This window comes from Balaenoptera acutorostrata, chromosome 14, assembly GCF_949987535.1.
Source record: "Balaenoptera acutorostrata chromosome 14, mBalAcu1.1, whole genome shotgun sequence".
NCBI lineage: Eukaryota > Metazoa > Chordata > Mammalia > Artiodactyla > Balaenopteridae > Balaenoptera > Balaenoptera acutorostrata.
Genome location: NC_080077.1, coordinates 69530025 through 69556755, shown reverse-complemented (window position 1 = coordinate 69556755; position 26731 = coordinate 69530025). Strand labels below are relative to the sequence as shown.

The following is a 26731-nucleotide window of genomic DNA, read 5'->3' as shown; positions in this document are numbered from 1 at the left end:
GTATAAGAAGGAAATGATCAGGTTGAAAGGTAATGGGTACTTACCTTGACCTTGGGGGTGCACCTAGAACTCAGCAGTGACCTGCCTGGAGAGAAATCCAGAGCTGATGAGCAGGGAAAGGAAATGTGTTCTAACAGCTTTAGATGGGGAGCGACAGGGATGGGGGCAAATCTGAAGAAAGCCAAAGGATACTCAGAAGAGAGGTTTCACACTCTGCCATGTAAAACCCTAGCTATGCCTTTGGGGTTGGGGGAAGTTCAGAAGTAGTGGAGGAAAATCAAGCACTTACCCTTTTCTGGTATGCATAGGGCTGTTTGGATTTCTCCTGCCTAATGTTCCCTGAAGGAGAGAGGGAGACAAATATCTTAAGAAAAAGTAGGAGATCATCATGTTTCTTTTCCCCTGGAAACCAGGCCTATTTCAGAGGGGATAAGAAAAATCCGGTTCAAAATAAGCTCAGGGAAGACCGAAACTCCATTCTAGGGTTCCCCACCTCCCTCTCCAGCTCTCTGTGTTCAGAGAGCAGATACCTGTCGCGCTTCTTCAAAAGGCTGAATGAGGTCCTACTCATTTATACATTCGTTCAACAATAATTTACTGAGTGCTCGCTATGTTCAGGGAACTCCTCTAGATACTGAAGTAGTGACTGTGAAAAACAGACAAAACCAGACCGAGTTAATGGTATGTAAAGTGTGATTTGAATATAGGAGGCAGGAACGTTCAATGCTTTTGCCTGTTTCGTATGGGATGCTTCCGACAAGCTATTAACAGACAAGCTTTTTGGAATAAAGGCTTCCTTTCTTCTCTCCAGCTTTCTAATGAGCCTGGATCATTCATCATTGTTGTTCAGCTTCTACTGAGACATCCCAGTTAAGTGAACTACGAACATATTGAAATACACACTTGGCCACAGGTTGAGCGATGGTTTCTCCTCCCGAATCCCCTCTCCCTCCTACAAACCTCCTGGCAACCCCTGCCAGGAAAACCTCCCCCAACTGCATCCGCTGTTCCTCTCACTCTATAAGGATAGCTCTCAGGAGGGCGCGGAAGGGGCAGCGGCCCAGGAGGGAGCTGGCTGCAGGCCAAGGCCAGCCCGAGGGCCCTGGGGGCCCCGCCTCCCCTCGGGCCGCCGCCGTGCCCTGACCGGCCGCTGCGGGGCGCTGCGGCCCCAGCCTAGGAGCGCGGGCGGGGCGGGGAGGGGCGGGGCGCCGAGCGGGCGGCGGGCGCGTCGGCTCGGCCACAGGTAACCTGCGGGAGCGGGGAGCGCAGACCCGGGAGCTCAGACCGGCGAGCGGCGGCAAGAGGCGGCGGCGCTGGGCGGCGCCGAGGCCCAGGGGCCGCCGGAGCCAGCGGGAGCCCGTGCCCATCGTCTCACCTCGCCCCCCACCCTGTCGCCGGCATCGGTCCCAGCGGCACGGAGAGAAAGGTACCGTGTGACCTCGCCGGGTCCCTTCGAGACCCCTCTTCATCCCAGGACCGGCGTCCTCTACTCTCGGGGGGCCTCCGGGAGGACTGTGTCGCGGGTGGGAGCGCCCCCAGATCGCTGTCTGGGGAGGAGTCCCAGACGGAGCGCGTTGCCCCCTTTCCTGCGGCCTCTGGGGAAGCCGGCGCGGGAGGGGGGTCCTTTCTGGGGCACCTCCCTTGTCTCTTTCCTTCAGTTGCTTCCCTAGAATATAGAACTTTGGTGGGAGGAGGCAGAGAACTTTCTCGTCTTTCCACGTCCCCCTCCTCTTTCTCCAGTGAGCTCAAAGAGTTTGAAGAAAGGGGGGGTGGGGTGGGGTGGGGCGGGGGTCCCAGACCGGACGCGGAGGCCGGCCGTCTTCGGGCGTAAGGGAGGGTCCCCTCTGGTCGCCAGCGCCCCCCGCCGTCCCTGGGCCTGCGGGCAGGCCTCCGAGTGACCGGGCTCGGCTCGGACGCGACAGCAGCCTGACCCCTTCCCTCACCCCTTCGAGGACCACAAAGGGCTGCAGGCGCCGGACCGTGGGGCTGCCCTACCCCGGGGAGGTCCGCTCTGGCTGGACTTAAGCTCCGTAAAGAGTTAGCAAGTGGCATCTCCCCGGGCTCAAGGGAGCGAGCACGTTGTTTGGTTTGAGTTTAGACATCAGCTCACGAACACTTGTCTTGGAAATTTCAGTGTGGTGCTTCCGGTAGATTTGAGGGGAGGGAGGGGAAGTGGAGTCTTACTTGTGACCCGAGAGGAGCGTCGGTTTCCTAGAGTGGGTCAAGAATGTTTTCCCGGGGCTTCCCTGGTGGCGCAGTGGTTAAGAATCCGCCTGCCAATGCAGGGGACACGGGTTCGAGCCCTGCTCCAGGAAGATACCACATGTCGCGGAGCAACTAAGCCCGTGCGCCACAACTACTGAGCCTGCGCTCTAGAGCCCGCGAGCCACAACTACCGAAGCCCGCGTGCTCCGCAACAAGAGAAGCCACCGCGGTGAGAAGTCTGTACACTGGAAAGAAGAGCAGCCCCTGCTCGCTACAACTAGAGAAAGCCCGCGCGCAGCAACGAAGACACAACGCAGACAAAAAAGAAAAAAAAGAATGTTTTCCCTAAAGCATGGTGGGATGGTTTAAGTGGTGGTTAAGAGATCCCCTTTGGGGTCATGAGATTGAGTCTTTTTTTTTTCTTCTTCTTCTTACTCTATTGCCTGATCTTTTTTTTTTTTTTTTTTTATAAATTTATTTCTGGCTGTGCTGGGTCTTCGCTTCTGTGCGAGGGCTTTCTCCAGTTGCGGCAAGCGGGGGCCACTCCTCATCGCGGTGCACGGGCCTCTCACCATCGCGGCCTCTCTCGTTGCGGAGCACAGGCTCCAGACGCGCAGGCTCAGCAGTTGTGGCTCACGGGCTCAGTTGCTCCGCGGCATGTGGGATCTTCCCAGACCAGGGCTCGAACCCGTGTCCCCTGCATTGGCAGGCAGATTCTCAACCACTGCGCCACCAGGGAAGCCCAAGAGATTGAGTCTTGATGCCACTTGTTAGGTGTGTGACATTGGAAAACCCACTTCTTTAAACCTCAGTTTTTAGAATTGTAAACTGGGTGTATTATACATAACCTGGTGGTGTGGTTGTAGAAATTAAATGAAATGATGCAAGTGAAAAGCTTGGCATAGCGCTCTTGAAGGTTGGGCATCCTTTTTGTGAGTCTGTTGGGTGGTGATACTCATTCACGTTGAGCTAATGTCTGTTAGGCCAGTGGAAGTGGGAAGCACTTGGGCAGTGAACACAAACACCCCTGGGACCACGGTGGTCCCACAGTGTACTGATGGTCTCTGACGGAGTTTCCCATCCTTAAAATAGCAGTAGCAACCTGTTGTTCTGCTGTAGTAGGTGCTGGACTATACATATTTATCTTTCATCATCCCTTGCAGGTGCTTAGTATCTGGTAAATGAATTTTTTTTTTTTGATTAGGGATATAAATTAAAATTGGAAGAGTTTTCTGCCCTCTAGGTTCTAAATGAGGAGGGGAGAGTGGAAGAAGGGTGAAAAGGAGTAAGAGCCCAGAAAACAACTGGTTGCATGTTGTTGGGAGGTATAAACCAAGGGTGATAACAAAATGCTAATTTGTTAACTCCTTGTTCGGTGGTGGCACCAAAAATTAACCTTAGCTTTCCACTCAAACTCATCAGCCTCTCCAGAGCCCCTCCAGATAAGCATATAATCCAAGTAAAAGCAGACGGCTTGTGATCCAACTCTGCTTAGAGACAAAGTACTCTTTTAACTCCCAAGGCCCTCGCATTTTGAAATTCTGGTGCTGCCACTGTGGACTATATCATACATTCAGAAAGTATCAAACGGAGAGGTACAAATTAAAGAATAAGAACACAAGGCACACCCAAGTACCCATCACCCAGCTGAAGAACCAGAGCATCCTCAGAACCTTGCAGGCCCGAGCCCTCCTCCCTGTGGCATTCCACTTACCTCTCTCTCTCTCCCCAAGGAACTGATAGTCTGGATTTTGTGTTTATTTTCCCCTTGCTTTTCACACTTAATATCTTACATGAAAAACTCTGTGGAAGGGAAGTTTCCAAACAAGCCTTTCCACAATAACCTGGAGCATTCCTGTAGAATGTAAAAGCAGGATATTGAGAGTAAGATGCAAACCACAGAAAGCTGAAAGTATCAAAAGTGCTGGGATGGGCAGGCTGGCTGTCAGGGTCTGCCCCCAGTTTCCTTTGGCACAGGTTCTGCGGGTGTGTTCTGTCTGTGTCGGGGAGGGCCAGTCTCTTCTAACATAGCTTGGAGGCTGTAATTTTGAAAGCTTTGCTTGAGTCCCTAAGAATTGGAAAAACAGTAATTTGTGTGCATGTGTTTTAGAAGGGTTTAAAAAAAATACCAGTTTTCCAGGGGACATTGTATGGGATTTGAAGGATTAAGCCAGCTGAGAGTGACCTTTAAAAACGGTTTTAACCTAAATTCTTCTTTGTCTGGTTATGATATTTGTGTTAGGGACCTTAAGTTATTTCTTTGGGCTGAATCACAGGTCTCCTCCGTGAATCTTACACATTCTGACATTTCTTGGTTAAGGCAAAGATTCCTAAACTTGGTTCATGGCCCCCTTAGTATCTAAGTAATTTTTTCAGTGTCCCTAGATTTAGGTAGTTAGTAGTAGTTAGGTTGAAATAACGTAATAAGTATTTATATCTTAACAACATACAAGCTGTTTGAAAAAAAAAGAATGCACATAAACTGAGAGAAAAATGTTTATATCATTCTTAAATAACCACAGCTACAAAGAGGATGTGTGTGTGTGTGTGCGCTGCACGCACAAACTTTGGGATCAGATTGGATCCCAATCTCATTTCCTGTCCCACATTAATTTTTCTGCAGCACTTGCTTTTTATCACAGCAACCACTGAAAACCCAAGCTTTGCAGAGATATGATGTCATTGATAGGAATGTAATGGGATCTGATTTTGAAGCTGTGGACTCCTCCAGTCTGTAGGTTCAGTGTCGAGTGCATTGAATACACTGTGTTTCCCTTGAAATTTTCAAAAATCCTACGTTTCCCCTGTGCATTTTCTACAGCTCTCGAGTGCCTTGGTGCGCAGTTGGGGAGTTGTTGGTCTAAGGTAAAACCCCCTTCCCAAGAGAGATCAGTTACTAAGGAAGGTGTCTGCCTGAAGTAGCCCCAGGTTAAGCTTCTGGGTGCAGTGGGCTACATCCTGGTTTTCTCCTCTGTGTGAAATGGAGTGGCTAGAGCCTTCCTGATAAGGGTCATTCAGAGGATTAAACTAGATAACGTATGTAAAACCATCTGTTAAAGCCCTGGAATAAAATGGAGTCTCAAGAAATGGTAGCTGTTTTAATGATTGTTAAATAGTACTAAATGAATGTCCAGTAATAGGTGTATGTCATTGCCCCTATTTAAGAATAGCCAGTACTTGAAATCTCAACCTTAGCAAATAAACTATGAGGTAATTAGTTCACATTGTAGGATGATTTACCATTTTCAAACAGAAAACTCTGGTGTACCATTGTGACACTTTTTGATTTTTTAGACCATCCTTGGAATACTCATTTTCATTTGCCACCATGTGCCCTGGTTTGGGGAGGAGGTCATAACTGATTGGATTGAGCCGGGACTTTGTCTTATGTCTTGGGAAGTTTGGACGTAGGTTACAGGCCGAGAAATGTTTCAAGTAGGATTTAATTTCCGCATATACTTTTGGCACAGAGAACAGATAATCTTTTCAGATGAAACAGTTTTTATTAAATTGTAGAGCATCCCATGATAATTCCTATCAATAAGTGGTACTTGTTAATCCTCCAAGGAAAGGCTGACTTGAATAACGATGTCACAGATGACTGTCACGGTGCCTTTTAGGTAACATAGACCTTTCCTCCCTTGTCCTATTCCTTGCCCAGATCCCAAGTGTAAGCTAGGACCTGGTGATATTTTAACAATTTGTGAGAATACACTCAATAGTGATGTTTCCCTAGCATAGCTGTGGATTCTTATTGTTGCTTTCTTCAGTCATTTATCATTGGGAAGCCTGTACAGAACCATAGGTGATGCTTCCAAATTGACATAAAATTTTTTTTCTGTTTGTTTTGGTTTATAATGTTGAGGGGTTTTTTCTCCCTCTATAAAATTTGGATATATGTTTGTGTGTGAGAAAGTATTTGATTCTTCTGAACTGATAATTCCACTTTTTCCATTTCATGCCCATCTATAAATTATCAGCATTATTTTTACTTAACATATTGCTCCTTTCTTAAAAAATAAGAATTTCATATCTTGCCTTGGGTTAAGCTGATTATATTTAATAACATCTTTTTTAAAAAAAGTATAGCTGACTTAACAATATTATATTAGTTTCAGGTATACAACATGGTAATTCAATATTTTTATAAATAATACTCAACGCCTTATGGTTTTAGGGTATAAAGTAGAAAACTGCATTGTAGATAATAAAATGTGGGTTAGAATGAATTGCTTTCTTCTTTTTGTCTGCAACTCGTAATTAAAAGAAAATTGAGATTCAGAAAGTTTGAGCAACTGTTTAGCTATTAGAATCTGATATTAGGCACAAAGTGCTTTGCAAAATGCTTGACTCTTTTTCTTAAAGGCTATAATCCATTTACAGTTATTATAAAATATTGGCTATATTCCCTATGTTGTACAATATATTCTTGTAGCTTATTTTATACCTAATAGTTTGTATCTTAGTCCCCTACCGCTATACTGCCCCTCCTCCCTCCCTCTTCCCACTGGTAACCATTAGTTTGTTCTCTGTATCTGTGAGTCTCCTTTTTTTTGTTGTATTCACTAGTTTGTTGTATTTTTTAGATTCCACATATAAGTGATACCATACAGTATCTTTCTCTGTCTGACTTATTTCACTTAGCATAATGCCCTCCAAGTCCATCCATGTTGCTGTAAATGGCAAAATTTCATTCTTTTTTATGTCTGAATAATATTCCCATGTGTTTATGTATATGTATATATATACCACATCTTCTTTATCCATTCATCTGTTTTTATTAATAAATTTATTTATTTATTTTGGACTGCATTGGGTCTTTGTTGCTGCGCACAGGCTTTCTCTAGTTGTGGTGAGCGGGGGCTACTCTTCATTGCGGTGCGCAGGCTTCTCATTGCGGGTGGCTTCTCTTATTGCGGAGCATGGGCTCTAGGCATGCCGGCTTCACTACTTGCGGCACGCAGACTTCAGTAGCTGTGGCACGCGGGCTCTAGAGCACAGGCTCAGTAGTTGTGGCGCACGGGCTTAGTTGCTCCGTGGCATGTGGGATCTTCCTGGACCAGGGCTCGAACCCGTGTCCCCTGCATTGGCAGGTGGGTTCTCAACCACTGCGCCACCAGGGAAATACTATCCATTCATCTGTTGATGGACACTTAGGTTGCTTCCATATCTTGGCAATTGTAAATAATGCTGCTATGAACATGGGGGTGCATGTATCTTTTCGAATTAGTGTTTTTGTTTTTTTCAGATATTTACCCAGGAGTGGAATTGCTGGGTCATGTGGTAGTTCTATTTTTAGCTTTTTGAGGAACCTCCATACTGTTTTCCATAGTGGCTGCACCAGTTTTCATTACCACCAACAGTGCAGGAGGGTTCCGTTTTCTCCACACTCTCTCCAGCATTTGTTATTTGTGTTCTTTTTGATGATAGTCATGCTGACAGGTGTGAGGTGATAGCTCATTGTGGTTTTGATTTGCATTTCCCTGATGATTAGCAATATTGAGCATCTTTTCATGTGTCTGTTGACCATCTGGGAAGTGCTTGACTCTTAATATCTTCATGTAAAACTAAGAAAGGGTATGTAAGGAGGAAAAGATTTAATTTAAATTTGGGAGTTTATTGGTAGCTGAATGGACTTAATTTCTACATCACTGATTTGTCTTCAGTTCCAGAATGGAGATTATGGGAAATATTTCTGTCCATGATAGTAAAAAGCGTTCTTTAAAAAAAGGTGAATTTGGGACTTCCCTGGTGGCGCAGTGGTTAAGAATCCGCCTGGCAATGCAGGAGACATGGGTTCGAGCCCTGGGCTGGGAAGATTCCACATGCCGCAGAGCAACTAAGCTCATGCGCCACAACTACTGAATCCCACGCGCCTAGAGCCCGTGCTCCGCAACAAGAGAAGCCACTGCAATGAGAAGCACACGCACCGCAATGAAGACTAGCCCCCGCTCGCCGCAACTAGAGAAAGCCCGCGTGCAGCAACAAAGACCCAACGTAGCCAAAAATTAAATAAATAAATAAATTTATAAAAAAATAAAAAATAAAAAAAGGTGAATTTAATGGAGATAGATATCAGCAGATGGTAACCAAGAATGGAGAAGTAGTTTGAAGTAAACTAATATTAATAGCTAAACAGGAATCAGCAAGGCTTTTTTTTTTTTTTTTGGTTTATTTTTGTTTTTGTAAAGGACATATGCTTTGAGAAATGTTTGTAAAAGGAATAAATACAAAAGAATCAGGTCAATTTTCCTTACAGATATTAAGTAGGTAAGAGGTGAAAACAGAACTTAGTTCTTTCAAGGTTGTGACCTTTTTCACCTTAGCTCTAGGAACCCTGTTCTCCATCATCTTGTCGGGTTGGATCGAGGGGCACGTCCAGGGTCCTTGAGGAGGATGGAAGGACATTGGATGGCCATCAGGAAACGTAGTGTAGTCCTGGCCACCAACTTGCTGTGGAGCTCCAGAAAATATTTCAGAGTCTCAGTTTTCTCTTCACTAACTAAGAGGACTAGACCAAAATATTATTTTTTAAAGGTATCGTTTTGTGAAATCATTCATATTCACAGTGTAAAAGCAACACTCTTTTTTTCCCTCACTTCTAGAGATCGGTGCCCTTGAATCAACCTGATGGTCTGTGAGCCAAAGAGAGCTAATGAGATTGTTAACCTGATGTAACCTGATGACTTCCTTTTATTATGAACATCAATAGCTTACTGTGTAGAGTCCTTTCAGACTATGTATGCGTGTATTCACATTTTAGAATATAAACCCAAAGTACCATCTTATTCTAAAACCTGATTCCAAGGTCAGAAAATTTATATTCATTTTTCAGTAAATTAGAGTTTTCAGTTTTTAAAAATGTCAGCATTTTATTCTAACTCTAGGAAAGTCCCAGGGGAATCTGATATACAAGGAAATTGCCTCTAGGTGGTGAGTGTTAGGAGTAGTGGGTGTTTTCCCCCCCTCTGCATCTTTACGGAAATTTTAAGGCTTCTTACAATGAACATATATTTAGTTTATAATCAGAAAAATAAATTAGTTAAAAAGTTTTAAAAATTACACAAGAAAATTCATTGTTAATCAAATGTACTAAAAAAATACTTTGTTTCTGTAATGGAACTATTTAGATGTTCTAGTAACTAAAATATTTGCTTAATGAGAGGTGGAAATGTAATGACATGAGATGGACCTATTTTTTTTTTTTTTTTTTTTTTTTTATTTATTTTTGGCTGCGTTGGGTCTTTGTTGCTGTGCACGGGCTTTCTTTAGCTGCAGCGAGCGGGGACTACTCTTCGTTGCGGTGTGTGAGCTTCTCATTGCGGTGGCTTCTCTTGTTGCGGAGCATGGGCTCTAGGCACGCGGGTTTCAGTAGTTGTAGCGCGCGGGCTTCAGTAGTTGTAGCACGTGGGCTCAGTAGTTGTGGCTCGCAGGCTCTAGAGCGCAGGCTCAGTAGTTGTGGCACATGGGCTTAGTTGCTCCGCAGCATGTGGGATCTTCCCGGACCAGGGCTCGAACCTGTGTCCCCTGCACTGGCAGGCGGATTCTTAACCACTGCGCTGCCAGGGAAGCCCGAGATGGACCTATTTTATCATGGTTAGATGGTAGTGATTTGAATTTATTATTGAGGATGAAAAATAAATCATGAACAATTTGACTGGGAAATTTTCAGTTCAGATTTTTCACAAAACTAAAAGTTATTTCTCTTTCTTTGGCAGGGATAACATGTCTCATGCCAGTTTTTAAAAATTAATTAATTAATTAACTTATTTTTGGCTGCGTTGGGTCTTCATTGTGGCGTGCGGGCTTCTCATTGCAGTGGCTTCTCTTGTGGCGGAGCACGGGCTCTAGGCGCGTGGGCTTCAGTAGTTGTGGCACACAGACTCAGTAGTGGTGGCTTGCAGGCTCTAGAGCGCAGGCTCAGTAGTTGTGGTGCACGGGCTTAGTTGCTTTGCAGAATGTGGGATCTTCCCAGACCAGGGCTCGAACCCATGTTCCCTGCATTGGCAGGCAGATTCTTTACCACTGCACCACCAGGGAAGTCCCTTGTGCCAGTTTTTAAACTTACTTTCTAGCTAGAAAATACCAAGTGAACTGTAAGTCCCAGCTGAAATTCTGAATTTGACCCAATGGTAGAATGTTGAGATGTATTATATACTGTTTTATATTATGCCATATGTAGTATAAAATATTCAAGTACCAAAGAACAGACTTCTTGAGTAGGTGTATATGGATGCATTTGAGTATCCTAGCTATGCCCCAGGCATCTTACTGGGTTAGATGCCTGGCTCTGGCACCTATTGGTTGTAACATTTTTGACGGTTTACTTAACCTCATTATGCCTCAGTTTCCTAGTCTGTAAAATGGGGATTTGAAACAGTTTTGTACTCTCACTATGGTGGTAGTTACATGAATCTATGAATGTGATAAAATTCATAGAACTACACACACACACACACACACACACACACACACACACAAACACTGTGAGCCCATGGAAAAAGTGAAATCCAAATAAGTTCTGTAAGTTTACTTAATAGTATTATACCAGTGCCAGTTTCCTTGTTTTGATAATTGTACTGTGGTTATGTAAGATATTACCATTGGGAGATAGGGTACACAGGAACTCTCTGTATTATTTTTTTACTGTGATAAAATATACACGACATAAAATTTACCATTTCAATAAGTTTTTAAGTATGCAGTTCAGTGGCATTAATCACATTCACATTGTCGTGTCACCATCACCACTGTCAGTCTCAAGAGCTTTTTCATCATCCTAAACTGAAAATCTGTACCCGTTAAATGATAACTCCCCAATCCCATCTCCCCCAGGCCCCTGGTAACCACTACTCTACTTTCTTTCTCTGTCAGTTTGATTCTAGATGCCTCCTATAAGTGGAATCATACAATATTTGTTATTTTGTGACTGGCTTATTTTACTTACTCTTAATACCTTTGAGGTTCATGGACTATTTTTGCAGCTTCTATGTGAGACTAATGTTGTTTCAAAATAAAGTTTAAAAAAGTAAAAAAAAAAAAAATCCCATTGATGGGGCCCCACTGCTGGACTGTACCAAGGCATAGAGGTTAAGAACAGTGCAGGATGGCTAGAAAGGCCAAGCAGTGACATTACCTCTCTTTCCTCCTCCTCCTTATCCCCAGTCATAGGAGAAGAGATGCAAGAAGTAGCTGTGTTCTCTCTTGTATAGGGAAGAGCCTGCATTATTTATTAGTAGGTTCCTATATCAACCTGAGGAGCAGCTATTAAATCTCCTACTAAAATAGGGATTCTTTTTGTTGTTGTTGTTGTTTTGATGTTTCTGAAAACATGCTTGATTTTTTAAAAAAATTTTTTATTGGAGTATAGTTGATTTACAATGTTGTGTTAGTTTCAGGTGTACAGCGAAGTGAATCAGTTATACATATCCACATATCCACTCTTTTTTAGATTCTTTACCCATATAGGCCATTACAGAGTACTGAGTAGAGTTCCCTGTGCTATATAGTAGGTCCTTATTAGTTACCTATTTTATATATAGTAGTGTGTATATGTCAATCCCAATTTCCCAATTTATCCCTCCCTCCCTTACCCCCTGGTAACATAAGTTTGTTTTCTTTTTTTTTTAAAGGCATTGTATTATTTATTTATTTAATATTTATTTATTTATTTGACTGCGCTGGGTCTTCGTTGCGGCACACGAACTCTTAGTTGTGGCATGTGGGATCTAGTTCCCTGACCAGGGATCGAACCCAGGCCCCCCTGCACTGGGAGCATGGAGTCTTAGCCACTGGACCACCAGGGAAGTCCCCATAAGTTTGCTTTCTACATCTGTAACTCTATTTCTGTTTTGTAGGTAAGTTCATTTGTACTCCTTTTTTAGATTCCACATATAATCATGTAAATATGATATTTGTCTTTCTCTGTCTGACTTACTTTGAAATAGGGATTCTTAACCTGAGGTTTATTGATGGGCGACAGATGCTCTAAGAGCTCCCAGAATTTAGGTGTAAGTATTTAAGTGAATGCTCATTTGTATATATGAGAGGGAAGACATTCCATAGCTTTTGTTATAGTCTCACATGGTTCCCTAACCCAAAAATGGTTAGTAAGCAATGCAAGAAAATGTTGTTTACAGAGCTCTACCCACCGCATAACAGGCTCTTTCACTTGGGTGTCTTAGCCTCTTTCAGTTTTCTGGTACATCTTTCCCCTTACCAACCTCCAGAGGCTTTCTTTCTGTTTAAACCTGGGAGAAGCGTGAACAATTCTTTTCCCTCAGAGCCTCCCGCCATTCTCTCCTATATCCTACAAACTCCAGGATCCATTCCTCAAGGGCCAGAGGAGCCCCATAGCAAACTGTCTTGGAGTCCCTAGTGGGCAGATGTGGAACTAGAGTGTGTGCAGGACTCAGCCTCACAACTGCCATTTCTGTCCCTGACCTCTTTAGGCTCCAGAAAAATAGGAAGAAAATAATACTTGAGGTACAGCTCTGGAAAACTCATGAAGTGGTCCTGAATGACTGAAGTTCAGTAGATTCTGCCTTGGGGAATACAAATTTATTTTTCAGATTGTCTTCTGGTTTACACTTTATGTTTTAAATGTACTATAAATATATCATACAATACATTCTACCTTGTGGAGTATCCAGTGATTTAGGTGAGCTGTTGCAATGATGTATTGTTATAAAAGATGTTAGTATCAGAATTTATTTATAAATAGAACTCTCTAGTCATTCAGACTGGTTTTTAACTCATATGAATGGATTGCATAAATGGGAAAAACTGTAACTTTCAAGTTTTTCTTATACATGTGATTCTTCAATATTTGCATTCATCTTAGAAACCCTTCAATAAATTATGACTTGACTCATTTATCCAACTCAAAATATATTCTGTTAGGGTAGGCTAACTGCTGTAACAAACATCTCCAAATCTCAGTAGCTTAATCCAGTAAAAGTTTATTTCCAGCTCACCTAAAGTCCAAATAGGTTATTCCTGGTTGAGCAGCTCTCCTGGTTAGCTCTTCTGCAAGTGACTCTGAGATAAAGGCTCCTTCCATCCTGTTATACCATCATTTTCAACATGTGGTTTCTCGTGTCGCTACAAGGGGGAAGAGAGTATGAAAAACGCATCCAGATTAACTACCCTCACCAGCAAGTGAAGACATCACTTCTGCTCACATTCCATTGGCCAGAAGCAGCTCAGAGCCCCACCTCAATTTATGGAGGCTGGGAGATATAGCGCCTGGCCAGACAGCTGCTTCTGAGCAATAATCATTTACTTTATTTATTTAATTTTTTATTTTTTGGCTGCACATGCAGATTCCGGGATCTTAGTTCCTCGATCAGGGATTGAACCCAGGGCCACTGAGTCCTAGTCACTGGACCACCAGGGAATCCCAATAATCATTTACTTTAGAAGGGGAACAGAACTCTTTGGTGGATAAGTAGCCATCTTTTATATTAATATGCTAGTCTTTTAACCGGTCAGTTCAGTGTAACTGCCTTCATATTATTTATTTCTCACTTTCCAAACAGCAAGTGTTTGTAGTGTAAAGTGTGGATGAGACCTTCATACGGGAAACAATTTTGTCATAATTGTTGAGCAAATAAAAATGGGATTAAGCCATCTAGTTTTGTACATTTATTAGGGAATGAAGTATATTTTATTTATTCAGAGTCACTCAATCCCCTAGAAAATTGTACATTTGAGAAAGATGGAACATTAGCAAAGAGGAAGATTAGCAAAGAACAACAATATGCATGTCTTATTGAGTTCATGAATGTTCTCATAGTAATTTAAAACTACTTCCAGCTGCTGGCAATAGGCAAGTATGAAAACTTTCTTCTTCAAAAAAAAAACAAAAGCAGTCTTCACCATGGGATGTATTACACAATCATAAATGTATGTGTCACTTTTATTTGCTCTTTAAAGATCTTAATTTTTTAAAAAATTTATTTTTGGCTGCATTGGGTCTTCGCTGCTGTGTGCGGGCTTTCTCTAGTTGTGGCAAGCGGGGGCTACTCTTCATTGTGGTGCCGGCTTCTCGTTGCGGTGGCTTCTCTTGTTGCGGAGCACGGGCTCTAGGTGCGCGGGCTCAGTAGCTGTGGCTCGCGGGCTCTAGGGCACAGGCTCAGTAGTTGTGGCGCACGGGCTTAGTTGCTCCATGGCATGTGGGATCCTCCCAGACCAGGGCTCGAACCCGTGTCCCCTGCACTGGCAGGCGGATTCTTAACCACTGCGCCACCAGGGAAGCCCTACTTATTTGCCCTTAAGGGAAATTAATGTTGTAAGATTTGGATCTGTTTATCTTATTTGCTTGAAGCCATTTTGTGCCTAGGAGGGCGCCAATTGGCTATATTCAGCATCCGACAGCTAGAAATGGAGACTATCGAGTGTGAAAGATCCCAGTACTTAGCTGGAGTCATGGAGAAAGTGGTCCACAACTTTAGTAGTTACACTCACTATACAGGCATATCTTGTTTTATTGCTCTTTGCTTTACTGTGCTTTGCTTTATTGTGCTTCACAGATACTGTGTTTTTTACAAATTGAAGGTTTGTGGCCACCCAGTATTGAGCAAGTCCATCGGCACCATTTTTCCAATGGCATTTGCTCACTTTGTGTCTCTGTGTCACGTTTTGGTAATTCTTGCAATATTTCAACCCTTTTCATTATTAGTATATTTGTTATGATGATCTGTGTTCAGTGATCTTTGATGTTACTATTGCAAAAAGATTATGAGTCACTGAAGACTCAGACAATGGTAAGCATATTTTGGCAATAAAATATTTTAAAATTAAGGTATGTACATTTTTAAGACATAATGCTATTACACACTAAATAGACTACAGTGTAGTGTAAATATAACTTTTATATGCACTGGGAAACCAAGACACTCGTGTGACTTGCTTTATTGCAGTATTCACTTTATTGCAGTGATCTGGAACCAAATCCACAATGTCGTCAAGGTCAGCCTGTAGTAGTGTTTCATTTACCCATTACTAGTTGAGACTGGGCTGTTCTACCTAAGGAAGAGGTCCCAATAATGAATATTTACCGTCTTTTAAGTCCTAATTTTTTTCTTTTAAAGTTACATTTTATGGTGCCCATGTTGGAATTAAAGATGCACTAGACCAAAGGTCAGCAAATTATAGCCATGGGCCAAGTCTAGCCCACTGCCTGTTTTGTAAAGTTTTGTTAGAACACAGCCATACTCATTGATTTACATACCGCCTATGGTTGCTTTCACACTATACTGGCAGAGTTGAGTAACTGTCACAGAGACCATATGGCCCACAACACCTAATGTATTTATTTAGTATCCCTTTATGGAAAGTTTGCTAACCCTTTCATTAGACCTAAAATTAGTATAACTTGGTTTGAGGTAACTCTGCTCCTACTTAGAATTTACTTAATCTCTGGCCCACAGTTCGCCATCATAGTGAGGATAATAAAATCTACCTATCGAGGTAGTTAAAATAGACTTTAAGTGATCTTGGGCAGGTTATTCAGTTGATCTTCTAGTTAGCTATCTGCCAATCTGTCTTCCAGTAGGCTTCCTTAGACCAATCTGTTTCCAATTTACCATGTATAAGAATCATCTGGGAACTCTATTAAAATTCAAAGATGCCCACCCTTATTCCTTAGGTCCTGATTCATCAGGTCTGGGAAGATGCACGTGTAACAGGCACCCCAGATTCTGATGCAGGTGGCCTGGGCTTCAAGTAACTCAGACCCTTGTGGCAACTTGTCTTTGGGTCCCTAGAAATAGTTTCTCTGACAGCTCCAGATATGCTTCTTGACTCAGCCAGAACTGAAGCCTTGCCTACTATATAGGAGAGCTTGGAACCAAAAGGGGACTGCCCAGCGGCGTTAGTCATCAGCATTCTGAACATGTGCAGAGAGACCTGGCAGTGGGCTTATCGTATAAATCAAATCATTGACTGCCTGACTGCACCTATACAGCCATCTGCTGCTTTGCTTTCAAATAGAAATAATGATAGGGAAGTTGGCACTGGGGCTTCAGAGAAACTGATTGGTTTACGTTGTAGCTCTGTATGCCTCTTGATGCTAAGAGGGAACAAATTAAAGCTAAAATTAGCAGTATAGCCCTGGGCTAGCTGTCTCTCTTTAAAAATCAAGATAGGGACTTCCCTCGTGGCGCAGTGGTTGAGAATCTGCCTGCCAATGCGGGGGACATGGGTTCGAGCCCTGGCCTGGGAGGATCCCACATGCTGTGGAACAGCTGAGCCCCTGCTCCACAACTGCTGAGCAACCCCCACTCTCCACAACTAGAGAAATCCCACACACAGCGACGAAGACCCAGTGCAGCCAAAAATAAATTTAAAAAAATAATAATAAAATAAATTAAAAAAAAAAATCAAGATAAAAGTTAATAGCAGAAGAAGTTACCATGAGAGGAAGAACCGAAGTCCAGGTGCTTTATAGGTGCTTTAAGAACGGATGCTGATTTAATGGTTTATAATTTCCTTAATCTCCAGAATGTATTACCCTAGGTTATGTGATACTTAATGAACGGTTTGCTCACTGAAGCCTTTGTTTTCCTCCATTTGCTATTCAAAAACTGAGTAAAGAGCTGCAAAGCCAGTAATGAATGATGGCAAAATCCCCTGGCACCTGTTGGGTTTTAATACAATATGGAAAAAAGTGAGACGCCCCCCACCCCCGCAAAAAAAAATTCCAAAAACAAAAACCAGAAAAATAAAAACTTGAAGGAAGAATCAAAGAACCTCACACTTTCAGTACTTAACTAGGAGTGGAGCTGTGTTGCTGTTCAAAAGCAGTGTTAAAATTGAGGGTCAGGTGCCTTTAAACATTTCCGTCTTTGCTGCCCTGCTGAAATAAACCTGGGTGTTTGATTGGATGTAAGCCAGGGTATTTTGTACTCTGAAATGTAAGTAAAGTAAACACTTTATCATCCAATGAAGGACTTAACAGCTAATTAGATACCTTCCTGTTGGGAGATGTCTTGGGAAACTGATTTCAAAAGCATATGCTAATAAGGATTTAAAGAATCCTATGTAAGATTATCAAAGGATTCCTTTCAATAATGAGTTCCCTTAGACCCAGGATATTTAATATATGATTAGAATTACTAATCATTCAAAGTATACCCTCTTTAAGGGAGCCCAGCATTTCCAGGAAGTTAGGAATACCATCAGGGAACATGTTCTCAAGAGGTTGCTAAATAAACAACCATCTTCCATTTTTATTAAAATGATAGCTTTAGATCATTCCTTTTCTCCCCTGCAGGATATGCAACAGGTCTAATTTATCTCTAGATACCAGAATTTCTTTCCTTCCTATTACTAAACCCTTGAGAAAAGGCCGTTTTGAAAAAAATAAGGCTTCTGTCTTTAAAAACGGATGATTTTGATACACCAAAAACTGTCTTGATGCTCAGTGCATTTCTGTCTTTTTAAATCCTAAATTCACAAATTTATATTCTTCCCTTGGTATTTAAAGACTCAAAAACACTAACACTGTGCTTATAATTGACGGTGTTAAAAGTGGCCATGCTTTTGTGTCTAAAAGTAGAACATGAAATATTGTACCAGATTTTGCCCCGGGACTTCTGTGCTGTTTCTTATTATGTCCTTCTCTCCCCAGCCTTTGGAATTCCCTTAATGTCAGAGACATTAACTTTGAGGGTAAGAGAGTAAATCTTAAGAGACGTACTATTTGCTTTGAACTTACCAGCCAACTAAATAGGATGGATGTTAATGTCTCAGGTGTACAAGGAGTACTTCTTGTTAGTGTTAATGAAAGCTGTGTATATAGTGGAGAGAAAACATATTCCCCAAATCAGTAAACAGACAGAAGCCGTGATGGACTTTTTTGGCCATGTCACACAGCATGCGGGATCTTTAGTTCCCCAACCAGGGAAAGAACCCGTGGCCCCTGCAGTGGAATCGTGGAGTCTTATCCACTGGACCGCCAGGGAAGTCCTGGATTTTGTATGAAAAAAGCAGTGTCAGAGGCTATTAGGGTATTTAAGTGAAGGGAAAAATTCTATGTTATGGTACTAAATCTAAAAGGAAAAATCGAAAAGAATGGATACCTCTATGGGTATAACTGAATCACTTTGCTGTAACTGTAACTGTAAAATCACCTGTAACTAACACATCATTGTTAATCAACTATACTCCAATATAAAATAAAATTTTTTTAAAATTTTTAAAAATTAAAAAAAATAAAAAAATAAAAGGAAAGACCAAGTATTGATTGTAACCTAACCAGATACCATAAATCCACAGCAGCACTGTCTCAGCCCCACAGAATAAATGGCATTCATTATGTTTGAGTGTATTGTTGCCCTAGGATGAGGGAGGCCAAACTGTTTTACTGTTCTCTGCAAAGCCTAATCTTTCTACCTGAAAAATAATTTAGGAAAAAAAAATTTTAAGGTCAGTGACTCTCTCTTGGCCTCCCTACATATTTGTCTTTTTCTTTCTTATTAGCATTAGGTAATGTATCTTAAAACCCCAGGCCTCTACATTCAAACCTGGCTGAATTACCTCTCTTGCACAATACAGATGCCCTTCAGGAGAAGTCTGTTTCGTGGGAGACTGGCAGGCTTTAAAGAGAAGAGTGCGACTTGGCTGCCAGGAGGCTTGGGTTCCAATTTCATGTCTGACAGCAGCCTTTGTGCCCTCTGCCGAGTCACCTTCTTACTTCTGTGGCTTTCCTTTTCTTTTCTCTTAGAAAGGTGACCACTGCACCCATGTTTCAGACGGGTCCTCATTGACTAGTCCCCTGCCCCCATGGATTTGAGGCCCAGAAACATTTTTTAGCTTAACAAATTATTATAAGCCAAATACCCTTATAACAGCCATGCCAGTCAGGAAATCGAACTTTGCCAGTCACCCCAGAAGCCCCTCCTTGGGTTGCATCTCTATCATAACTCCCTCTCTCCCTCCAAATTAACTACAGGCAGTCCTTGCCTTATATGGCACTGTGGTACTATAAAGAAATGCTGAAATCCTGATAGGCTATCTTAATAATCAGTGGGAGAAATTGCAGTTGTTCTGAAACCTTTAAATGTTTGGCCAGAACATTAAAAACTCTTTTACTGTCTGTTATAATTGTAGAGGGAAATGAAAAAATACTAAAATTTAGTATGCAGTAATTTAAAACATTAGCAACATTGAGAATTAGACTTTTATTTCTTTGTAAAATCTTATCAAGAGTAGTTTGGTTTGCCTTTTCCCATCCTATAACTTATGATACAGAACAAGCATCTTTTCTTCTCAAAATTTATTTTATTGAAGTATACTTGATTTACAATGTCATGTTAATTTCTGCTGTACAGCAAAGTGATTCAGTTATACATATATATACATTCTTTTTCATATTCTTTTCCATTCTGGTTTATCACAGGATATTGAATGTAGTTCCTTGTGCTATACAATAGGATCTTGTTGTTTATCCTTCCTGTATATACTAGTCTGCATCTTCAGCAAGCATCTTTTCTATGCCTTGATGAACTTTCATACTCCTGTAGAAGTTTGGATCAGTTTCCAACATTTTATCCTTTGCGTTTTCAGTGTTGTGAAGTATCTGCAGGAGTTCCTTTAATGTGGACTTTTTGCAGTGTCATTTCTTCATTCTTTTCATCTCCACACTTTTGTCATTTATGGTGATCAGTTCCCTTCATTCACTTCCTCTGGCTGCACATCTAGAGGCTTCGGGTGGTAGCGCGTCAACTTTCCCACAGTCAAACATTTCTTCTGTGACTCCATCCTGTTCCATTCAAATTTCACTTCCAGTGTTACCACTTTTGATTTCTTTGCTGCACTTTCTTCTTTGTTGGCTAATTACCTATTTTAATTCTTTATTTTGGTAAGCTATTATGTGGGTTTTTCACTGGGAGACAAGAAGACAACACAGATACATGGTTTGCTGTCTGTGTGAACTGAGTAACAAATGAGTGACCAATCACTGACAGACTTGGAAAGATGTGACATGATTGGTCACTGATCATGATGGTCATATATTAATTACATAGTGATTTGTAGACTGGAGTGCTGTTAGTGAAGTTTGTACCTCATGCAGTTTCTGAAAGTTAATTCACCATGGTAAGTGAGATTTGAGCCGTGTTGTTGGAGGACTGGTGTAATTTAAACTGTGGGACCTGAAATTGTGCACATTATAACCATGTAAAGTGAAGGATGCCTGTATTATTTGCTGTAGTAATCACTTTCTTGTAGGTCTGGACACTATGGTTAAGTGTTGTTCCATAAAATGTTTTTGTTATGTCTTCTAAGTCTTTTTTTTTTTTTTTTTTTAATCTATGGGTTTCCCCTCTGTATTAGTTTTCCAGGGCTGCTGTAACGAAGTATCACAGACTGGGTGGCTTAAACAACAGAAATTTATTTTCTCACAGTTCTGGAGGCTGGAAAATCTCAGATTAAGATGTTAGCAGATTTGATAAACACCAAGGTCCTACTTTATAGCACAGAGAACTATATTCAATATCCTATGATAAACCATAATGGAAAAGAAAAAAAAAAATATATATATATAAAAGAATGTATATATATGTGTAACTGAGTCACTTTGCTGTACAGCAGAAATTAACACAACATTGTAAATCAACTATACTTCAAAAAAAAATTTTTTTTTAACTTAAAAAAAAAGAGGGCTTCCCTGGTGGCGCAGTGGTTAAGAGTCTGCCTGCTAATGCAGGGGACACGGGTTCGAGCCCTGGTCTGGGAAGATCCCACATGCCGTGGAGCAGCTAGGCCCGTGAGCCACGACTACCGAGCCTGTGCGTCTGGAGCCTGTGCTCCGCAACAAGAGAGGCCGTGATAGTGAGAGGCCCGCGCACCGCGATGAAGAGTGGCCCCCGCTCACTGCAACTAGAGAAAGCCCTCACACAGAAACGAAGACCCAACACAGCTATAAATAAATAAATTTATTTAAAAAAAAAAAAAAAGATGTTAGCTGATTTGGTTTCTCCTGAGGCCTCTCTCCTTGGCTTGTAGATGGCCACCTGCTTGTTGTGTCTTCACATGGTCTCTTCTCTGTGCATGTGAACTCCTGGTTTCTCTTTCCCTTCTTATAAGGACACTGGTACTGCTGGATTAGGGCCTACCTTAATGGCCTTATTTTAACTTAATTACCTCTTTAAAGGCCATGTCTCCAAATATAGTCATATGAATTTTGGGGGGACACAGTTCAGCCCATCACATCTTCTATTCCTTTCTTTTCTTTACTACTTATCTATCAAAATAGCTGGGCTTCTTGACCACTGGTTATATAAAACATAAACCATAATCACATAAACTTTTCATTAAAGAGTTAGGATCATTCATGAAGGACAACATTGAAAATTAGGCCTGGGGCTTCCCTGGTGGCGCAGTGGTTGAGAGTCTGCCTGCCAATGCAGGGGACACAGGTTTGAGCCCTGGTCTGGGAGGATCCCACATGCCGCGGAGCAACTAGGCCTGTGAGACACAACTACTGAGCCTGTGCGTCTGGAGCCTGTGCTCCGCAACAAGAGAGGCCGCGACAGTGAGAGGCCCGCGCACCGCGATGAAGAGTGGCCCCCGGCTCGCCACAACTAGAGAAAGCCCTTGCACAGAAACGAAGACCCAACACAGCCATAAATAAATAAATAAATAAATAAATTCAAATAACCTTTAAAAAAAAAAAAAAGAAAATTAGGCCTGGATTATGTTGGGTAAAATTATGTTCCAGTTACTAAGGGTATATAACAAATCACCCCAAAACTTGGTATCTTAAAACAGCAATAATTATTTATTATCTCTCAAAATCTGTCAGTCAGGAATTAGAGAGTGACTCAGCTGAGAATTCTGACTCTGGTCTTTCAATAAGATTGCAGACAGATTTAACTGGGGCTACAGTCATCTGAAAGTTTGACTGGGGCAGGAGTCATCTACTTTAAGATGGCTTGCTCAGTTGGCTGGCATGTTGGGGATGGCTGCTGGTGGGAGGCCTCAGTTCCTTTCTACATGTCTGCTTGACTGTCCTTATGGCATGGCAGCTGACCTGAGTGAGTAATCCAAGAGGTCAAGACAGAAGCTGCAATGCATTGTCATTTTCACCATGTTCTATTGGTCACAGAGATCCAGTCTTGATTCACTGTAGAAGGGACTCCACGAAGGCATGAATATAGGAGGTATGGATTATTGGGAGCCATCTTGGGGACTGGCTGCTATAAATTGGATGAGTAAAAAGTGTCGTATTTTTGGGAAACCTGTTTGTAAGTCTCTACCTTCAAATGCTGCTTATCTTACAGGCATGTCATCAAAGTTAAACATTATTAAATGCAAACTTTCTACCTCACACTTAATGAGTTAATATTTTAAAGAGTTTTCAAGGTAATTTTTTATGCTCAGTCTCTATGTCTGACTAAAACCATTATATTAATCCAAATACATATACTTATCTATTAGTAGATTTTTCTTTGGCTTGGTCATTCATCTGAGATACTGGTCTTTTGTTTTGTTTTGTTTTACTTGGAGTATAGTTGCTTTACAATTTTATGTTAGTTTCTACTGTACAGCAAAGTGAATCAGTTATACGTAAACATATATCCCCTCTTTTTTTAGATTTCCTTCCCATTTAGGTAACCACAGAGCACTGAGTAGAGCTCCCTGTGCTATTCAGTAGGTTCTCGTTAGTTATCTGTTTAATACATAGTAGTGTATATATGTCAATCCCAATCTCCCAATTCATCCCCCCCACCCGAGATACTGGTCTTAAATGGTGGCTCCTGAACTCTAAAATGTGGGATCAACAGCTTCAGATATCACATATGCCTTTATGTGAAGTAGGAGACGTTACTGGAAATGACAGAAGAGCATGTGCTATGGAGCAGGAAGAATATATAAAGGAGGGGAAGCAAGTTGAACAGGGGTGAAGGAGAGTAGTATGGAGGGTATATTAGTTGATGGGGCAGAGTAGAATTGGTGTGAGATGAAATTTCTTATGACAGGTTGTAAACTTGTGTGACAGTATTTATTATGTGCTGTCCGTAGGAAGATAAATAGTTACCTAAGTGATTTAGCAGTATAAAGTATGAGATTCATGGCTTTATGTTCAATCAACTTATGTCCGATATAAAGCTGATGCTAATAATTTAGGATTTACATTTTTTTTTTTTTAATTTATTTATTTTTGGCTGTGTTGGGTCTTCGTTTCTGTGCGAGGGCTTTCTCTAGTTGTGGCAAGCGGGGGCCACTCTTCATCGCGGTGCGCGGGCCTCTCACTATCGCGGCCTCTCTTGTTGCGGAGCAGAGGCTCCAGACGCGCAGGCTCAGTAGTTGTGGCTCACGGACCCAGTTGCTCCGCGGCATGTGGGACTTCCCCAGACCAGGGCTCGAACCCGTGTCCTCTGCATTGGCAGGCAGACTCTCAACCACTGCGCCACCAGGGAAGCCCAGGATTTACATTTTTTATTGAAGTATAGGTAACTTACAATGTTGTATTAGCTTCAAGTGTACAGCAAAGTGATTCAGTTATACACACACACACACACACACACACACATACATACACATATTCTTTTTCAGATTCTTTTCCGTTATAGGTTATTACAAGATAAGGTATTGAGTATAGTTCCCTGTGCTATACAGTAGGTCCTTGTTGTTTACCTATTTTATATATAGTAGTGTGTATATTAATCCCAAACTCCTAATTTATCTCCCTCCCCCACCCCTGCTATCCCCTTTGGTAACCATAAGTTTGTTTTCTATGTCTGTGAGTCTATTTCCGTTTTGTAAATAAGTTCATTTGTGTCATTTTTTTAGATTCCATATATGTGACATCGTATGATATTTGTCTTTCTTTGTCTGACTTATTTCACCTAATATGATAATCTGTAGGTCCATCCATGTTGCTACAAATGGTATTATTTCATTCTTTTTTATTGCTGAGTCATATTCCATTGTATAAATACCACATAGCATTTAAATTTTTTTAATTGCCCACATTCACTCATAACTCAGTATCGTTTGTTAAATAAAGAGGTTTTGGGTTCATTCACAAAGGAAAATTAGGAACATTAGTAAAATATGATGAGTTTAAGCCCCTTAATGTGGTATAGTTTGATAGGACTTCACGCAGCTGCAGAAATGAGTGTAGTATCCAATCGGAACTCTTGTGAATAGAGTATTAGGAATGGTGTTATTGAATCTTTACACCCCTGGAAGTTTGTCTAATAAACTGAGTAGTTGTCACACTGAGCTTCATACAATTCATATCATAAAAATATAACCAAAAACTAATTTATTTGTATTCTACCTCACTCCACAGGCTCATTAGAAGTGACTGGTTGGTAGTTTCAAAAACGTAGTGAAAGAAGTTTGCAGAGTTTGTGTTCATTTGGGATCAGGCTGTTTTGCAGAGTTAAGGTTATTGAAATTTATTTGTGGCAGAGATGGGTGAATAATGAACAGTTCTTTCTAGACACACAATACAAGCTCCCTGTTGGCTTCTATCTGTCTGCCTTAGGAACAAAGATGTCTCTGTGCTACGGGGTAAAGACCTGGAGTGAAGTGAGTACCTGGTAAAGGCTGAGAGCACATGTAGGGCATGAAGCCACGAGGACTCATTATGATGACTAGATTGCTTATGGAAAACCAATACTTGCAAGTCCTGATTGGAGTGGGCTTCACAAGTCTGTGTTCTGTCTTTCATATGTAGCATTTCGTTCTAGAGACAAAATAAGGTCTGTTGGATAAGGCAGTGAAAGATTGTCTTTGGGCAATTCCTATAACAGACTTTCTGTTTTAACTAATCTCTTGTTATTTGAGCCTTTTATTTATTTTTAGAGACATTTTAAAACACAGAAAAGTACATAGGCACTCTGTTTATTGACCACCGAGATCAGTTTTTAGTTTTCAATATCTTCATGGTGGGAATTTAATTTCCTGCTTCACAAAATATTATGCTCAGCATAAGGTCTTTCAACTTGTGGGAAACAGGACTAGTAAAGTGAAGAACAATGATCCCTTCCAAGACTAGCTTTTATTTATAGCTGTAGCTTCTAATTTTATTTTAGTGCTTTGTAAACTCACCAAATCCCACTGCTTAACATTAGCAATAAATTGTGCCTTGTTTACTTCTAAGATGGTCTGGAGCTTTTAGTGTAATTGATTGGCTGCCTGCTTTTGCACATGTGCAAATGGTTATGTTATACACTGTCAAACCCATTCCAGAGTGGTGAGGAAGAAGAGAAAAAGAAATGGATTCTTATCCTCTTCTTAAAATGATCTTTTCTTCTCCATGTAGGGAATTTGGATAATTTTGAAACGTCAACCACTTGATGTGGTTGTTTTTTTTCATTCGTTGTCCCATTCAATATAGAGATTCATGCTCTTCACTTCTGGGGAATTTTATTCTATCATTTCTTTGATAATTCTCCTGTCTTCTTACTGTTTTCTCTTTTAAAACTTCTGATATGAAGAAGACCTATTGAATTGAGCCTCTCTTTTTGCTTAACATTTCTGTCTTTATTTCTGCCTCTGTCTTTTGGTTCTATTTCCTGGGAGATTTTTAAAACTTACTTTCGTTCCTTCTATTGAATAAAGAAAAATTTTGTTAATAACATTTTTATTTCCAAGAAATCTCTTTGGTTCTCTGATCATTTTTTTCATTTTAACTTGTTCTATAATACTTTCTTTAATTTCTGAGGATACTAATTCAAGTTTTTTTTTTTTAAGTTCTTATCTTTTTTTTTTTTTTTTTTTGGCCACACAGCACAGCATGTGGAATCTTAGTTCCCCTACCAGGCATTGAACTCACCCACATCTGCAGTGGAATACTGGAGTCTTTTTTTTTTTTTTTTTTTAATAGAACTATTTATTTTTGCTGTGTTGGGTCTTTGTTTCTGTGCGAGGGCTTTCTCTAGTTGCGGCAAGCGGGGGCCACTCTTCTTCGCGGTGCGCGGGCCTCTCACTATCGCGGCTTCTGTTGTTGCGGAGCACAGGCTCCAGACGCGCAGGCTCAGTAGTTGTGGCTCACGGGCCCAGTTGCTCCGCGGCATGTGGGATCTTCCCAGGGGCTCGAACCCGTGTTCCCTGCATTGACAGGCAGATTCTCAACCACTGCGCCACCAGGAAAGCCCTATACTGGAGTCTTAACCGCCAGACCGCCAGGGAAGTCCCTTAAGTTCTTGTCAGTTACCAGAGTTATCTTAGTTTACTCCAGGGTTATTTCTTCTTGTTTACTGTGGTCCCTCCTTTTCATTTTGGAAGCTTTCCTTGAATGTCTGGTGGTCCTTGGTTTTGTGTTCATATTTAAGAGTAAAAGGCAATTGGAGGGTCTGTGTGCAAAATTGTAGAGTATATGAAGGTCTTGTCTTAGAAGCTGTTCAAATTCTCTAGAGAGGAAACAATATTGGGGGAAACCACCGACTAATTAATACAATATGATATCAGTTTTACAAATTGAAAAATAAAACTAAATGACATATGGCTTGTGGTTATATACATAGGTGGCAAAACCATAATAAAGGCAGAATAAACTAAACAC

The 26731-nt window shown here is 41.3% G+C and overlaps 1 protein-coding gene across 3 annotated transcripts in view; it reads left to right on the top strand.

Moving 5' to 3' along the window:
• The first annotated feature begins 1265 nt into the window (after positions 1–1265).
• ANKRD6 (ankyrin repeat domain 6) overlaps positions 1266–26731 on the top strand; it is a 206669-nt gene continuing 181203 nt past the window's right edge. For all 3 annotated transcript variants that reach the window (XM_057528063.1, XM_057528066.1, XM_057528065.1), the window contains exon 1: positions 1266–1426. The gene's annotated coding sequence lies outside the window, so the exon portion shown is untranslated. The remainder of the gene's footprint in view (positions 1427–26731) is intronic.